The following is a 15,069-nucleotide window of genomic DNA, read 5'->3' on the forward strand; positions in this document are numbered from 1 at the left end:
GTTATTATTAGTATTTCCACAGGATTCCACCTACCACAATCTGAGCTCAGTGCATTGTGCATCCTCCTGCAGTCTTACCTACAATAACTGGGAGTTTTTCGAATTTTTTACACACACACACACACACACACACACACACACACACACACACACACACACACACACACACACACACACACACACACACACTCAAACATACACAGGATTTCCCTGGAGGAATTGCTGTTACCTTTCCAGTGACAATACCCCTTTCCATGTCCATGATGTACCAATCTAGTATTAAAGTCTCAGTTATTGAATACTCTTCCAATGAATCAGTATAGAAAATTATAGCAGCTTATACACAAACAGACTCAAATAAGAAAGAGTGGATGCTAACCATTACACTCAATACTCAATATGGATTTACCCGTTATAAAGTAATAAATAGGACACTAAATACAAGCTTTTACAAATGAGTAACTGGAAACATTTTACCTTTGGAGCATGGAATGCAGGAGATTTGGGGTTTAAATCCTTCATGAGGTCTAATATTTTCCTTTCATGCTTCTGAATCTTTGCATAAAATAAGACATTTTGAAATGCCATTCTTGGCCTGTGGATTATTTTCTTGGGAAACCTGAGGTGATATTAATACAAATGGAGGAAATTTGGACATGACACTGAAAGCTTCCCCTGATGTTTGTGAGTTTTGTTTGGAAGAATTGCTGTGCAAGAAAAAGGCTGTGTCTGGAGGCGAAACAGAAAGATATGTTCTCTCAGTGGCAATACCCCTTCTCTTTTTAAGTTGTCAATGTTTGAGTAATTCTAAAATATATTGATTTTTATAAAAATCACCAAATTTGAAGAGTCTGATATGTTTGTGAATGTGTCTGTTTGAATGTGCGACAAAATAGCGCTTTGTCAGACTACAGATTACCTCCTATATAAAAGTATATTAGAAATCATACTTTTCAATGTCTATGATTTAAACATAGAGCTATGATTTGGATCATTAGAATTTGCCTTGCTCCTCCTAGATTTACTGATTTTCACATAAGACAGGGCATATGTTATTAAATAAATTAATTTAGTTTCACTTGCTATGTAGGATCTAATATAGGATGAACTTCTACTGAGAAAAATAAGAAAAATAAGGGTCAGTGCTACGTGGTTTAATGTTTGCAGGTAGAGGGATGTGGTGAAAAAGGCTGGTGGAAGTGCTTATCTACAGACTGAGATTACATTTGTGGATCCCAGAAGATCAGATAATATCTCTGGCAAGTCTCAAGATGAACTGCAATTCTAAGGATAAGAGGTTTTTGAAATAAAGACATCTGTAACGTAGTTCAGGCACCAAGATGAAATGACATAATGGTGAATGATAAAGGACATGTACCTAAGTGAAAATGTCAGAATCCACAGTCTATAAAGACTCTCCAACCCAAGGCAACCTACTGTGCTTATATTGTAAAAGTACAGAATACAGCTCTTCTGAGAAGTTGTAGAACCAGTTGTCATTAGAATGTTCCTTGATGCATATTAATAAGGAAGACTATTTGTAAGACTTTAGTTGCTTGTCACTCTCTAACATAGATGACAAGCAAGAGGTGTATTTAGTTTAGATGCTTTAATACATAGAAAGATGGGTCTACTTCACCCTGTCGAAGGCCGACAATATCGAAGCTGATATTGTCGGCACCAAAATGTCGAAAGCGAAAGTCATTGCGCGTGTAAATGGAAATCTCCATAAGGGGAGAATTCTCTTTACTGCAATGTAGCGCAATCTCAGAGTTGGTATATTTAAGTAGCGGGGGTGTGGAGGGTGCAGGGGGGCTTGCCCCCCTGCATAGAGCAATTTGTGTTGTGTTTGGATGGTTTTTTTTTTTTGTGTCTGTTCGATGTTTGGGGGTTTCGACATTTTCGTGTCGATTATTACGCTGTCGACAGTCTGAGTTTTCAACAGCGTAATATAAATGCTAGAAAGACATCACGATGGATAGCATCATTATAAAATACAAACGAAGTAGCTAACAGGCATACCTTGCATATATACATGCTTATATCTCAACAGCTTACTACAAAATGGCAGTCAGGCTTGTACATGCTCTGTCTTTATACACTTGTGCAAGGTACATACACACATTGATCTACATCCTCCCTCTTAAAAAGATTTCCCTTTGTAAAAACAATATCAGAGCTACACATGCATTACTATAGACATTAGAAACAAAACCCAATGTTTATGTTCAAGTTGCTTCATATCTGTTACAGGGTTTAGAGACGCAAACAAATCTCGTAACATAACAGTTGGGTCCAAATTTAGCAACAGGTACAGTCTGTGGTGAACAATTCATATCAGGAACTTCTGGATTCATCACAGGAATGGGAATGTCCTCTGGAACTTCCTCTGGAATTGGACACCAGACAATTCACTCTGAGATAAAGAGTCCTTCTCACAGGCTATGTGCTGTGGTATAGGCTTGGATACTGGTCTCAAATGTTTCTGATTCCACCTAAAGACTGTTCCTTATGATTCTACAAGGAGTTATCTCAATTTTGGGCAAATATTCTTCACAACACCAATCCGATCATAACCTTTAGATGTCTGCATCCTTACCACTTCTCCTTCTCGTAATGGATTGAGCAGTTTGCTGGTTTTATCATAGTAGGACTTCTGGGTTAACCACTTTTTCAACAGATTGCCTTTTACTGACCTGTTGTTCTTGACACATGCTACCAAAAATTGACTACTGATTGTTAATGTGGTTTTGGATTGTCTCGTAGAAGTCTCAGAGCAAGTGAACCAAGATGTTTGTCATGAGGAACATTTCTGAGATTCAAGAGATTCAGGAAAGCATCACTATTATCTCATTTTGACTTCTCAAGTAACTGTTTGGCACTTTGAACTGCACATTCTGCCAAACCATTTGGCTGCGGGTACTCAGGGCTACTCGTAACATGAGTAAAGTTCCATTCTTCGGCAAATGTTTTGAACTGTTGGCTTGTAAACTGCATGCCATTGTCCAAAATAACTTTTTGTGGACTACCATGGACTGCAAAATGGCACTTCATCTTTGTAATGACAGTACTGGATGCTAGGTTAGGAAGTAGGTCAATCTCAAACCAATTGGAGTAAGAGTCTACTAACACCAAATAATGTTGACCATTCCACTCAAAAATTTCCATGGCTACTGTCGACCAAGCTAGTTCCAGAATCTGGTTTTGTTGATGTGGCTTAGTACTATTACACACAGAACAAGATAAAAGTACTCTCTCAACGTTTTGTGACATAGTAGGCCAAAATACTAGCTGTCTCTCCCTTTTTTTGGTAGAGTCAGTACCTGGGTGACCAAAATGCAAGATAGTAATGTACTCTTGTCACAAGGACTGTGGAACAATCACTTTTGCACCTTTCATAATGATACCTTTGTCAACCAAAATCTTATCTCTGTATGGAAAATAAGGTTGCACTTCTTGAGGTAAACAAGATTGCTTTGACGGGCATCCTTGACTGATAAAGTGGTTGAGCCTTTGTAAAACTGGATCTGTGGCTGTGTGATCTCTTAGATCATCAAGATGTGTATAATCAAAAAGACGTAGTCGGACTACCACGGAAAGAAATAATGAGTACTTTATTAAAATAAAACAAAGAGATGAGCGCTTTCGCGTACACCCCTGGTACGCTTCATCAGATCTAAATTAATCAAGACATCAGATTGCATTTAAATAGTGTAGAATGATTACATAACTCTAATCAAACAATTAATCAATTATATTGAGTTTGAATGCAAATCTAGAATCTGAATGAACTAATAACAAATATATAAAATAATTGATATTATTATATGTTATATCAGTAAAATCAACAGACCTAATAAAAAAGACTTCATAAAAAATTCATAGAAAAAATTCATAAGAAATATATATATATATATATATATATATATATATATATATATATATATATATATATATATATTTATATATATCAAATAGTCACCATCATATGTATATAAACGTTTATGTGAATACCATAATATCAGTAAAGAAGAATGGACCTCACCACATAATTTAGTTAGAAATGAAGAGGTAATTATAAAACCAGCTGATAAGGGAGGTGCGATTGTACTATTGAATACTAATGACTATCATAAAGCGATGTATAATATGTTGCAGGATGCAGATACTTACCATGAAATCAGTCAAAAAGAATTAGATAAAATCATTAACATCATACATAATGAATTATACGATTTTTTAATGTGCATACAGATAAGTTATGATCTATATCTTTATTTTCTTATTGAACAACCATGTACACCTTATATTAAAGGGCTACCAAAAGTTCACAAGAATATCTTTCCCCTACCTATGAGACCTATAGTTGTAGGAGATGGATGGGTAACCGAAACCATTTCTGTGTGTATAGAGAAGAAACTAAGTCCTCTAATTAAAAATATTCCCTCTATACTGAGAGATACATACCAACTAATTGATACTTTAGATTATTTGTTTAAAGATGGTTTGCCTGATACATGTTTACTAGTGACTCTAGATGTTAGAAACCTATTTACATCTATTCCGAATGAATATGGTATCCAAGCCATAAGGGAGTTATTGAGTCATTTGAATGAATTTACTAATGATGAACAAATTTTAATTGGTGCACTATTAGATATGGTTCTTTCAAATAATGCTTTCATTTTTAACAACAGATTATATTTGCAGAAATGGGGTGTCGCTATTGGTACCCCATGTGAAAATACATATGCTAATTTGGTTGTCCACTACTGGGAAAAAAACTACCTCTTTAATAGTAAATATTATACTCAAATATTACTATATAGGAGGTTTGTGGATGATATACTTCTTTTTTGGAATGGTACCATAAATTAATTAAAAGATTTTATTCGATATTTGGAATCTACAACTGAATTTTTAAGATTTACTATGGAATTTTCTAACCTTAGTGTGAATTTTCTAGATATCACTATTAAGAAGAATGAACAAGGCTATTTATCAACTTTTTTATATAGAAAAACATGTTGGAAAAATACATTATTGCATTACAATAGCATGCATCCCAGACATGTGTTTTCCAACACTGTAAAAAGTCAATTTACAAGGCTACTTAGATTATGTAAAGAACCTGGGGACTTGAAACAACAAGCTGATATTCTGGAAGGTCTATTTGTAGATAGAGGATATAACAGTAACATAATTAAAGAAATTAGGACATCTATAATTGATAGAACCTATATAAAACATATACAAAAAAGGACTAAAAAAAGCCAAAGAATCAACACAAAGTAACTTTTATCACCAGATACACAAGTGACAATAAAGAAATTACTAGAATTATATCAAAAAATTGGCATATTCTTATGGCTGACCCTGACTTAAGCAAAATACTGGACAAAAGACCTAGCTTTACATATAAAAATAGTAAAAGTCTAAAAAGAATTTTATGTATTGAGTGTAATGATAAAGATTTCAAGCGTTTAAAATGTCCAAGAATAACAGGCACCCTACCATGTGGTAAATGTAATATGTGCCCACTGATTACTAAAGAACAGGTATTTATACATCCGACATTAGATTACAAATTTGAACCCAGATTTTATGCTTCTTGTAACAATGTTAACCTGATATATTTGGCCAACTGTGATACATATCAGGCATTTTATATAGGTATGACCACCAGAAGATTGAGGGATAGAATGTATAACCATATATATGACATTAAAAAATCTGACCAACGAAATGCTTTAGCTAAGCATTGTTCAGCATATGCAGGACATAGTTTCAGATTTAGAGTTATTCAGATAGTCCCTATCAATAAGAGAAGAGGTAATGTGATGAATTATTTAGAAAAAGTGGAAATTGAATGGATATTAAAACTGAGAGCACATCAAGAACCAGGTTTGAATCAATTCATCACTATTAAACCCATACTAGAATTACACAGTTTAAAATAAATAGATAAATATTTATCCATTTATTTATCTATTTATTTATTTTATTTTATTTTATTTTATTGACTTTTGACTTTCTATGTTCAGTATTTATCATATAATATGATGTTTTAATATCTGATGCACTTTATATTAACCTACTTGAATGTTTCATACATATATTTTCTATATATATATATACATACATACATACACATATTTAATTGACTAATATATACATATGATGGTGACTATTTGATATATATAAATAAATATATATATATATATATATTTCTTATGAATTTTTTCTATGACTTTTTTATGAAGTCTTTTTTTATTAGGTCTGTTGATTTTACTGATATAACATATAATAATAATATCAACTATTTTATATATTTGTTATTAGTTCATTCAGATTCTAGATTTGCATTCAAACTCAATATAATTGATTAATTGTTTAATTAGAGTTACGTAATCATTCTACACTATTTAAATGCAATCTGATGTCTTGATTAATTTAGATCTGATGAAGCGTACCAGGGGTGTATGCGAAAGCGCTCATCTGTTTGTTTTATTTTAATTATTATTATTATAATTATTTAACAATAAAGTATTCATTATTTCTTTCCATGGTAGTCCTACTACGTCTTTTTGATTATATACATTTTTACTTGTTTCTACGAAGTTGGACTTTTAGGCAGCTACGCTCATCTTTTTTTCAATCATCAAGATGTGTGGAAGAAAAATGTCTCACTTCCATGACTTCAAAATCAAGGTTCTCATTCTCATACTATTCGGTGGTGTTTCTGGGTGATCTGGATAACATGTCAGCAAGATAAAGAAGTTTCTCTTTCTTTCAGACAAGATTGAAATTATACTTTTGCAATCTCAGCATCATGCTTTGCAGTCAGGCTGGAGTTGCATGCATAGGCTTTCTGAAGATAGTGACCAAAGGTTGGTGATCTGTTTCTATCTGGATAGGTCTACCATAAACATAATCATGGAACTTCGAACATGCAAACACAATTGCCAAAAGCTCTTTATCAATCTGGGCATACTGCATTTCAGTTTGGGTAAGAGTTCTCGATGCATAGGCAACGGGTTGATCCTCTTGTAGAATGACTGCACCAAGACCAAATTTCAAAGCATCACAGAAAATTGTTACTGGCTTGTGATAATAACTGATTGTTGGTGGACAAGCAATTCTCTGTTTCAGGACTTCAAATGCTCTTTGGTGTTGCTCTAACCAAGACCAGAATACATCTTTATGTATCAGCTCTCTGAGTGACGCTGATAGCTGGCTCAAGTCTGGAATGAAGTTGACCATGCCAAGAAAATGTTGCAGGGCTGGAGCTGGCATCTTGAAAATGGCTGTCTGCTTCGAAATGTATGGTCATAGGCCTGTACTCATAAATAAATGACCAATATAAGTAACTTCTTGTAGCCTGAATTTGCATTTGTGTGGATTGAGCTTAAGATTCACTTGAAGTGCCAATTCTAAAACTTTTCTGAGGTTTCTGTCATGCTCTGCTTCATCATGACCTCCTACTAGTATGTCATCTAATAGCACAAGGATATCTAGAAAACAATTTGCTCCATTGCATGTTGAAAGACTTCACTTGCAGAATTTATCCCAAATGGCATTCTCAAAAATCTGTGCCTGCCAAATGGAGTACTGAACGTAGTGAGCAATGAGAATTTTTTTATCAAGCTGGATTTGCCAAAAGGAACTCTTTGCATCTAAGACAGAGAAAACAGTGTCATTTGGCAACAAGGCTGCTACTTCTTCGATGATGCACATTGCATGATGAGGTCTTTTTAGCACTTTGTTCAAATCTTGTGGATCAATACATATTTTGATGTCATCTGGGCTTTTCGTATGCGCTACCACCATGGAAGATACCCATTCAGTTGGAGCTTCAACTAGACAAATCACACTTTGTCACACCATTTTATCTAGCTTGGCTATGACTGTCCTGTATGACCTGGTCTGATAACTGGACTGACCTGTGAGTCTAACTTCATGGAATACACAACTGGAAGTTTGCCTAGTTTGTTTTTGAAAAGGTCAGCATAGGTGGAAAAAATGTACTGGGCGAAATTACAGTAGTAGTCTTTTAAGCTAACATGATGGACTTCTTATTAAATGAAAGCAGTCCCATTTTCAAACTGTCTCTGATCCCTAATAATGACTGGACATGCCTCCTGACCACATAAAATAACAAGTTGTAGCTTCTTCCAGCAGAGTAACATGAAAGCGCTAATGAGCCTTCAGTTTGAATTTCTTCACCTCCATAACCAACAAGCTTCGCACACCTTGCCAAATCAAGCCTCTCACCATGACACACTCTTGCAAATGTTTCTGCTGACATAACATTGCACTGGGAACCTGTGTCAGCTTTGAGCTCTGTGGGTTTGCCATGTATCCATACAGTGCAAAATACTTCAGTCTTTCCCCTTCAATCTACTGCATTAACTGTTTCATGAAGCACTGACACACCTTCCACATAAAGAGTAGGGCTGCAGCTTTCTAATTGATCAGCTCATCCCTTAAAATGTTCTCTTTTAATAAAAGAATGTGGACCTTTTGATTTATAAAACCTTTTGAAATTATTCTATTTTTTGTTTTTGTGGCATTGCTGACCAAAAGCTAAACATTTTTCCCTTTTAGATTCATGACTTCCACCTCAATTATGACAGCTGGCAAAGAAAATAGGTTGGGGCTCATGCTTTGAGTTTGCTGACTCACTCTTTTCCTTAACTGAGACTGTGAGAACTCTGGAATTTGCTGGAAAGCTCTGGGGTTTAACAGTGAGTGCTGCAGGGGCTACAGGTGCTGCCATGTGCTTGGGCCTGTTTCTTTTAAGTATGTGCTGCATACTATCAACATGAGCTTTATCACTGTGTCTTCTAGAGCTGTTCTCATTTGTAAGCATATTTGTGTGCTTTTCTGTGAGCTCATATATCTGACAAATCTCAATGGCCTTATTCAAAGTTAAATCACTGTCATGAAGCAAAATCTTTCTCACAGCATCATCTTTGATACCACACACAAGTCTGCCCTTTATCAACTCATCCCTTAAATCACCAAATCTGCATTTTTTTTTTGCTTTATTTCTCAGGTTGGTTATATATGCTGCAAAAGTTTCACTAGGCTTTTGATCCGTTGTATAAAATAAGTGCCTTTCCATTGTAATATTTGTTTGGGGGTTACACATTTCCCTAAATTTACATTTTAAACACTCTGTATCCTCCCTTGACTCACCCGGTACAACACTATGATGGTTTCCCCCTCTCCAGTAGAGATATCAAGCGCATACACAAATGAACATTCCCTTTCTGTGGCTTCTGACCCAGGTATATTAAGTAGAATAAATGCCTTCGTATGATCATCTTTATCAAAAAACGCAGCCTGTATGAAAATATCATACTCTTGTTCAAACACTCTCCAGTTCTCCGCAATATTATGGTCAAACACAAGTGCACTGAGTTTTCAAAATCCATCTGCCATACATGTTACACAAACACACTTAAAATATGGCCCTTGTGATTATGTATGGACAAACTGTTCTGTGAGCTTGTAATAATATTCAAATGCACAATAAACTCTTCAAAATACTGTACTTTGTGAAATATGCTCTGCAATGGCTGTACTTTGTGAAATAACTTTACTGTAACACTGCACAAACATGGAAATACTTTATACATGTCTGATAACTTATCTTTGCTTAATATCAAAAATACATGCTTTGTGAAAATGTGGCTGTTTCCCTTATTTTATTCATTTTATGCAATTTGGACTTTGTTTCAAACATTTTCCGTAGTAATTAAAATATTTTTATCAGTATCGTACATATCAGTTTATGCGAATATCATTTAGAACTTTCTGTATGCCTCGTTTCATATTTCACAAAAAAGAAATAATGCTGAGCAATTTTAGTAACTGAAATTTGTTTCTGACCTATTAACAAAGTATGCACATTTTAGGGATAATTCACTGCTTTATATTCCTCCATTTCCAAGCAAGTGCCTTAAGTAGTTTTAGCAATGCCACCTCTAACTTCATACCCTTCAGGCATGCTGCTTCTGACACCATGTCCTTTTAGACATGCCACTTCTGACACCATGTCACTTATCTCTTTCTAACATAGATGACAAGCAGGCAGGTTATTTCGTTTAGATGCTTTAATACATAGAAACACATTAAGATGGATAGCAGCATCATAAAATGCAAACAAACTAGCTAACAGACAGACCTTACATACATACATACTTACATCTCAACAGCTTACTACAAAATGGCAGTCAGGCTCGCACATGCTCTGTAGTTATACACTTGTGCAAGCCCTTGGATAGATTCTTAAAGGTACATACACACACACATTGATCTACAACTTTGTATATTGTGAAGGAGAAAATTGTGTCTTCAGTTTAGAACAGATGCTTCTAAAACATATAGACATTTCTGATAAACTAAATATGCACTGTTCAAAATTGTCAGGTGGTGACTATACTGATAACAAATCTTGAGATTTTCAATCCTGTAGAAAGTTTACTAAGATAAATTTCACTCCATAGGACAAAACTCTTTTTTAGAAAAACAAAAAGGAAGGGAAATTATATGAAATAGTGCAAAGAAGAAATGAAGTTTCCCCTGATTAAATGGTATCATCCTTGATCAAAAGACTTCTGCTTGTTCCAGAACTAAAAACATTACCTGCATGAGTTTCAAGAATATAGCAGTCTATATGTTTTCAAATATAAAACATACCATAGCTGAATCTTTGTCAGTTTTTTTACCTTAGCCTCTACATGGCCAATGAAGCTGAAACTCAGAAAGCAACCAGAGTTGTTCCCTCCACGAGGTTGGCCCCATAACAAACCCCAATAACTACAGCCTTTCAGTCTCACTAGCATTAACTGTAAAGCTATGGAATGCATTATAGGTTTATAGGTAAGTACTAGGCTAGATGCCCTTGCAGGCCATTTTAAGCTTAGCCAATTTCCTTTTTTTGTGCTTGAAATAACCTATCTCATTTGGTTATAGACTGGCCTTACCCATCCCATGGTTGATTATTATATATTACCCCTAATGAGAATAACTGGGATCATATCATTGATAATTTGAGGAGACCACGGCATGGGATCAAGCACTTAGGATCTGCCTCTGTTCATTAGTAATAGAAGGAGAAGTCCCAGGGAAAAATTTCTATTTCCTGTCCTTAGATCTAAGTTGGATTTGAATATGGTCAGGGATGAACTTTGTATTATGTGGAAGGGGAGTCTGTTTCACAGCAGTGGTATCCTCTGTGAGATATAACTGTCCCTCAAAACTATTCTGTTGATGTTGCAGTAGAGGCTTAGATTCCTAGATCAAGTTATTTGCTAATGTGCAGCAAATCCATCAGTAATGGGTCAGAGGATGCCATGTATGACAGACACAGGTCACAAAAGCTTCCAAAGCATCAAGGAACATTTCTCACAGCAGAACTGTCAGGTAGCTCAAGCTGAGCTGACCAAATGACAGCTTTGGGAACAAAGCCCTTCAGAGCTTTCCCGCCAGCAGAGAGAGAAAGGCTGAGCCCCAAAAGGACATTACTAAGAAAAAGAAAAAAATAGACGTCATTCCCTGGCATAAAAAAACACACCAAAAACATAACATAACATCTACTGTGATGGTAATTTACGTTCAACTTACACAACTGTACTGTGTTCATGACATTGATCACTACTATAGGTAGATTACCCTAGCAAACTACATTTGGAGGTGGAAGGAGTAGAGTCCAGGAGGCCTTGGCGAATGGTCCTAGGAAAGCTTGATCTGGACCTAGAGAAGGAATCAAGCTTATAGTGTTTTGCAAAAGTATATGAAGAAGGCAAATTATCAGCTTCTAAAATACTTGTAGAATCCAGTCCTTTCCAAAAAGCCATAGATGAAGCCAAAGCCCTGATAGAGTGGGCATTAACCTTGCCCAGAATAGTTTTGTTATGGTGAGCATAGCAAAAGGTAGTAACCTTCAAATATCTTTTTTAAATAGTCTGTTTTGACACAGGTTGTCCTTTCTACTTACCTTCACAAGAATGAACAATTTACCTGAAGATTTGAAAGATTTAGTTCTGTCAGGATAGTACCCGAGTTGTCTGTGCACATCCAAGGTATTGATCATCCTTTCTGACTCATTTTAGGTTCATTAAAGAAAACAGGGAACTGGACAGGTTGGCTTAAAGTAAACTGAGCTGCCACTTTTGGGATTAGTTCTCAACGAAAGCCGGTTCCTATGGAATATGAAATAGAGTTGACTCACTGTAAGAGCTTGCAATTCAGATACCCTTCTTGCATATGTCAGAGCAATCAGTAAAACTGTTTTCCATGTTAAGAACCTCAAGTCAGACAGATTAACCAGTACAATGGAGCAAGTGCTAGCTTCTCTAATGTAAAATTAAGATCCCAAAGATGGGGCCATCAGTTTTCTTAAAGGCCTATTACGTAAAACCCTTTTCAAGAACATTTTGATATGAGACTGCATTGAAAGAAGAGGATCCAGGGCAGACATGCAGAGATGGCCAATAAATGAACTTTGACAAAGGAATGAGAAAGGCCATAGGATAGTAACTCACATAAAAAATGTAAAGCCAGAGAACAACTAGCCCTGAATGGTTGTTGGCAACAACTAGGAAACATTTTCTATTTTCTAATGTATGATTTTCTAGTTGATTTTTTTGCCTCCATTAGTATTTGCTGCATGTCTTCAGAAAACAGGTGGATAAATGGAGTTAAGACCCTATCATCCAGGTTGTCAGTTGAAGATGAAAGATGCTGGAGTATATAAAACACACCTGTTCTTTTATTAGTAGATCCAGTGTGTGAAGAAGCTTGTGCAAATTGCCTCTGGCTATTTCCAAAAGAAGGGAAAACCACAGTTGTCTGGGCAAGAAGGGAGTCACCCAATGATCTTAGGGGATTCCTTCTGAATCTTCACAAGTGCCTTGGATATTAGTGGAAAAGGTAGAAAGCATACAGGAACAATCATTCCAAGGAAAAAAAAGGTATCTGTGATACTATATAATAACCAAATTATTTAATTAACAGTAACATAGGTGACTTCCAGAACCTTAGTCACAATCAATTTGGATTTATTAAGCATAGATCATGGCTGTGCAACCTGGCCTAGTTGTGGGCGGGACTATCGATACAGCTTACCTAAAACTTCCTAAAGTCTTTGACACATTTCCCCACATAGGCATCATAAGCAAACTTTATAGTTTCAGTGTTAACTATTACATTGTGCACTGGATGGCTAACTGATTAACAGTGGTTCAAGTAGGGGGACTATGTCCTCGAGCCCTTGAAATGCTACTAGTTGCACTGAACAGGGTTCAGTCTTGGGTCTCCTACTGTTTGGTATTTTATTCTCACAAGTAAATTAAAACAGCCATGGTCTGCAGATAATCAAGTCTTGGATGACTGCAAACTAGTTACTATTGTCATCTTACCCCATGATACCCAAATTCTTGAGCAAGCTTGAATTAGGCCTACACCTGGTGCAGTAATCATGGGCTCATCATATGTGATAATAGCTGTAGTACAGTCACCCTCATTAACTTAGTCACTCCAATCAAGTTGTAGAGGACTGTACACTGAACATCCTGAGCTTTTTAACAATATCAAGTTATGTCCTCTCATTTCAAACAAACATTCATATCTCTGGAGCCATAAGGTTACAAATGTAAATGGCAAACTGCTAAACACAAACACATCCTTATTCTGGTGTGCTTATTAGGTTCTAAGTATTAGACTGGATTTTATAAGTAATAATAAACACAGTAAATATTAATTCTGTAATACTGTTAATCAGCTTAAATGTTTCAGTAACCACTCAAGCCACACACACATACTGTCAGCAGCATTTTGTTTGTCCATCTATGAGCTTTCATATGAGGCTATGCAGTTCTGTCTGTGTTACTTGGTTGTGAGCTACTTAGAGATATAGGAACATTATGACAATATAATTAAATGGTATATGAAGAACAATTAATTTTTCTTCTGCAGCTCTAGACTGAGGTCAAATATCAGTGCAGTTGTATTGCTCATTGAGTATGCTTCAATGGTAAATCTTTCAGTAGCTAGTATGTAGCATGGGTTTGTAATTATTAATGCAAATGTGAACCAGCTATATTGCATGCCTAGAGGTGTCATTAGGATGTATCTACAGAAACACCTGGCGGCATCACTTGGCTGTAAAGAATTAAGACCCCCTAGCCCTTCCTCTTATCATATTCTTGGCATTCATCTTAAAAAAGACCCCATTAAAGACCTAGGTACCCACACTGACAATGAGCTCTCTTTTGATCACCATGTGTCAGATAAGATAAAAAGTTTTTGCATTGTACACAACTTATATGTTGAGGCGTCTCTTCTAGGTCCAAGGATGTCTTGGCCCCCATTTACTCTTAATCTTACTATAAAAGACCCCTTACTTTCCTTCAAACTTTATCTTCATAGATCAAACGTACTCAAATAATACCAGCTCCAAGCATTTAAGCAGAACCAGAGCTAGATCGTCTGGCACCCCTAAAAGTTCCACATACTGGCACTCCCTCTAAACTCAATGTTGAATGCCAAAAAAAAAGAGTTATCTGAAAGTTGAAGACAAAAAAAGCTCTTCTGTGCAATGAAATTGTAGCTATCTGCTCACTGCAAATGTAAAAAGCAGCTTGCCATAGTTAAAATTATCACATGCTAAGTGCTGCAATGCTTCACCCCTGACCACAAATGCAGTATCACTGTTGCCTTTGTAGCTTCATAAAGTAATATTGCTACTGTGTTCTTTCATCACAGGCACCAAACAACTGTGACTCTCAACAGCTTTTACCTGTGCAGCTGCCCCACCCTAGTTACAACTCTGGATATAGGCCTCCACTGTAAGTTCAACAGTACCGGCTGTTGTGATAGATTTTTTACCCAGTGCATCACCTACCTTTGGAATCAACTATCTCTGCACATCAAGCAGATTATCTAAAAACATTGACATCTAGATGAGTAACCATAAATTCATGCTCGGAATTATTGCCAGTGACTTCCTATCTTGGGGTACTAGTCTATCCTTACCATTATGAGACAAATTTAGCTAAG

The sequence above is a fragment of the Protopterus annectens genome, chromosome 12.part0 (genome assembly GCF_019279795.1).
Source record: "Protopterus annectens isolate FY-2018-M chromosome 12.part0, PAN1.0, whole genome shotgun sequence".
NCBI classification, from domain to species: domain Eukaryota; kingdom Metazoa; phylum Chordata; order Ceratodontiformes; family Protopteridae; genus Protopterus; species Protopterus annectens.